The sequence below is a fragment of the Nannospalax galili genome, unplaced genomic scaffold (assembly GCF_000622305.1).
Source record: "Nannospalax galili isolate Female #2095 unplaced genomic scaffold, S.galili_v1.0 scaffold189, whole genome shotgun sequence".
In the NCBI taxonomy this organism is placed as follows: domain Eukaryota; kingdom Metazoa; phylum Chordata; class Mammalia; order Rodentia; family Spalacidae; genus Nannospalax; species Nannospalax galili.
The window spans coordinates 4,167,545-4,172,019 of NW_008360331.1; positions in this window are offsets into that span (position 1 = coordinate 4,167,545).

Consider the following 4,475-nt stretch of genomic DNA (forward strand, 5'->3'; position numbering starts at 1 on the left):
TTATGGGTATGGGGTGGGGGACTGAGCAATTCAGCAATGTGACTGACCACCAGGTGTTCCAAGAGATTACTGCATGACTTATCTTTTCCGAGAAGTGTTTGCAAGAGGAAGAGAAAAATAACCTTGCCATAAATTCTTTCTCAAGGTTACTAGTGCAGGCAGAATGTCCTGCTTAAGTCAACTGTTTGTAGAGCCATATTATATTTTTTGGTAATGAATGTTGTTTCTCCAGCTTCCGACATGAAGGCCTGAAAATGGTTTGAGAAAATTGAACTCCTGTTGGTTATAGGTTTGATTTAATATATTAACTCATCTTCATTGCCTGAAATGAATTCTGGGACTGGGCTGTTTCATCCTTTTGGCCTTGTCCTTTTCCCTCTGTTTCCTGCAGCATGGCTCTATTTGCAGGCAGATGTGGTCTGTTTGAGGGAGGGGCATTTTTAGTACCTGGATCCGACATGAAGGCCTGAAAATGGTTTGAGAAAATTGAACTCCTGTTGGTTATAGGTTTGATTTAATATATTAACTCATCTTCATTGCCTGAAATGAATTCTGGGACTGGGCTGTTTCATCCTTTTGGCCTTGTCCTTTTCCCTCTGTTTCCTGCAGCATGGCTCTATTTGCAGGCAGATGTGGTCTGTTTGAGGGAGGGGCATTTTTAGTACCTGGAAACTACTGGCTTAGATGTGGCTCTGTACTTTTCTTCCTTACAGCAACTCTTCCCTTTAGCTCTAATCTTTAAGTCTACATTGAATTTCCTTTATATTAGATAGTCCTAAAACTCCTACCAGTAATGGAAACCAGGAATCTTAGTTTGGCTTGAATGGAGGTCACTGATACCTGGAAGAGCTCTGCCAGTCTCCTGGAGATGGCCATGTGGCAGTGGTGCTTTTGTTTCTCTGACTAGAGGACACCTGAGTTAGACACAGTAGCACATGGCTTCTTCTGGGGTATCTTGTAAGAACTGATCCCCAAGATGGCCTGAGCCAGTCTTTTGCCTCCAGAATGGCCTGAGGCAAAAGAGAACTATAATGTGTTCAGAAAAACTGCTTATGGACATTATTGTTTGTCTTGTAAAAATTACCATGTATTTTGTGCATACACTGAAAAACCTCTAGACATCTCTGAGAATTAGCTCATAACTGTTTACTGCAGTGTGTCTTCTTAGACTCTGGCAGCGATATGATTTTGTGCTTACCTTTTCCTCATGGGAAGAAAAGGATCACCCTGAGCCTGAGCTGTGGCTGTCACAGACTGCCAGCCCTGCAGACTTGGCATGCTGTCTCCTCTGACCCTGTGTGCTGTGCTCTTGTGTTTTCACTTCTCATTCAAAGTTCCTGCACACTACTATAGAAAATGGTTAACTGTAGACAGCTGCAATTGAATCATACTCATGAAAACTTTTCTTATACTCTAATTTTTAATGAAAACTGTTTAAACATTAGCTTGATTTAATCATACTGTAACTTCTGGCTATGGTTAGTTTTGAGTGCAAATGAAATGTATAATTCTGTTTTCCATCACTTGTTGAATCTGAAACTCAGAAATATTTACTGTATTAAAATATAAATGATAGCTTTGAAATGCTTTCAAGTGAAAGCTCTTATGTCTAGCATCAATGTGTTTGGCTTTGTTCAGTACAGCCATTTTTGAGAGGAGAGGCCCATATGTGTGTGTGTGTGTGTGTCTGTGTGTGTGTGTGTGTATGTTTGTATGTATGGATGTGTATGGATGTGTGTGGATGTATATGTAAAGTACTGCTGATTTTTAAGAGTTTCTTTTATATACATCTGATCAAAATTTCATCAAGGTAATCAGTCTTGGTTTTAAAAACTGGTTTGTCATGACATTGTGTTTAACCACAGTATTTATCATATGAGACTGTTGTGTATGTATAGACTTATGTTTAATACTAAGGGAACCATAATTAAATAATGATTTACTAGATATCAAATTGACTTGTAAGTAAGTTCTAATGTAAGCTGAAATTTTTAAATTACAACATGGTTCCTATTAAGAATATAAATTTTAGAATGATTACCTCTACTCCAGGATGCAATTTATCTCTGTGTTTAGATATGTTTATAAACATTTTCCAAGTCTATGTAAAATGTCTCTAAACCTTTAAAGGAGACTTGGTGATTTAAAACCTGCTTCAAGGCTTGAGGTAAAATCTAAATTGCTGGATAAATTTGTTTAGGAATATTATTAAAAGGGTTTATTAAATTCTGAGCAGGGTTATAGTACAGTTTTCCTTAAGTGATTATGCTGGAGGTTGGGTGCCAGTTGCTTCTCTTTACCTTGTGTTTATATGCTTTCTTTGATAGACCGCTCTCTGAACTATAAGGTCTATCTGGTAACTAAAAGCACAATGTGTACATGGGTAATATTAACTCATTTATTATCTTATATAATAGGATGATGCTGCATGTTATGCCCAGATCTCGCAACCCCCAATGACCACCAAGGAGTCAGGAGTATATGCAACAGCAAAGAGCCTTTATTCGGGCTTAAGCTCAAGCCCTCAGATTTCACTGACGCAGTGGATCCATACTGAAAGCCCTGATCTAGGGTGGAGTAGACTTTTATAGGGAAGTTTCACAGAAGCCCGCATGCACCAAGCATCCTTTAAAACGATTGGATGTTCCTATGCCCTGAGTATGGAGAGGATTCTTATTGGTAGGGACTGTCTTTAGGGCATCGGAATGCGTTGTTATCTGTGGGGCCAGAAGTTTCTATTTTTACCTTATAAGGCTGCTATATGCCTGGGCTTGCTTGATCTATAGCTAGTCAAAATGGAGTTAGTGCTGCCTTAAGCCAAGCAAATTACAGAAGCAGAAAGAAGCTGTTAGATGAGCCAGGGTCCCACATTTACCCCTCTCCTTGTAACTAGGGATGACCCAATCATGGGTCTGGGTTGGGGTCTCTAATGAGGGGGTCTACGGGCTGATAATGGGACCTCAGGACCATGAGTTGTACTGCACTCACCGGTTCTCTAATGAATGTAGTCAGCTGATTGATGATACATGGTCCAAGAGTTAACATTATTAGGACTATGATGTCTAAGGGTTCTCGACAGCCCACTAGGGGGCAGTTGGCCAGGACTATGATGTCTAGGGATTCTCGACAGCTCACTAGGGGGAAGTTGGCCATGCCAACCACCTGATTTCTCCCTTGGTATGTTTCCCTGACAGAGAGTGTTGGAACGGTCAGGGTGAGCATTGCCAGAGGACAATATAGAAGCCATTAAGAACAATAACGTCTTAGCTTGAGGGGGTTGTCTGCGTCCTTGTGGAAATTTCATGTTTGGAGATCTGGTGCAGCAATCAGTGGAGGGTGAAGGTCGTTTGGGTCTGGGTGTGGGTTCGCTAGCTGGATGTAGGTGTGATGAATCCAGGTGGTAACTTCGTCTACTTTCACTATAGTCAGGGTAGTCAGGAGCACCATGTACAATCCTTTCCAGCGAGGTTCTAGGGTTTTGCGGTGGTGTCTGTGGACGTAGACCCAATCGCCAGGCTGGTAGTGGTGTGGGGTAGGAGGAGGAGAGGTCTCATAAATAGCTTTCAGATGGGGCCACACATCCTTGTGGGCATGTGCCACAGCCTCAAGAGAATCAAACAATTGATGGTTATCAAACTCAGCAATTAATTCAGCTTTTAAATTGGGGAGGATGGGAGGGGGTCTTCCAAACATGATTCCAAATGGAGCTAAACCTAACAGGTAGGGTGAGTTTCGCACCCTATATAGAGCAAAGGGAAGGAGAGCCACCCAGTCCCTGCCAGTCTCCCTGGTTAATTTAGTAAGGGTCTCTTTTAGGGTTCTATTCATCCTCTCTACTTGTCCAGAACTTTGGGGCTGGTAGGCACAATGTAATTTCCATTTTGCCCCCAATACATTTACTAACTCTTGTGTTAGCTGTGAGGCAAATGCTGGTCCATTGTCTGAGCTCAGAAGAGCAGCATTTTGTACCTTGGAAGAATGTCTTCCAGTAGCCACTTGGTGACCATTTGTGCAGTTTCATGCTTGGTGGGGTATGCTTCAGTCCATCCTGAAAAAGTATCTACCAAAACTAAAAGATATTTATAACCATATTTTCCTGGTTTTATCTCTATAAAGTCCATTTCCCAGTGGGCTCCAGGCTTGGAGCCTCTCAAATGGGTCCCCTGTTCTTTGGGAAGTTTCTTAGCATTTGGCAGCCTACAGCTAAGACATTTGGAGGTGATTGAATCGACATGTGATTGGAGGTTCAGAACCTTGAGATGGGCATTTCTTAGGAGGTCTTCTGTCTTTCAAGTGCCAAGGTGGGTGGGCCAGTGGATGTGATTGAGAAGATCTTTGGCTAGGTTACTTGGCAGGATAATCCTGAAGTCCCCTGTATGCCACCAGGCATCAATCTTTTGGGTCATGGGAAGTTTGTGTATCAGCTTCAGATCTTCCTGAGAATAATCAGGTTGGTCTGATAGCACAGGTGTCCC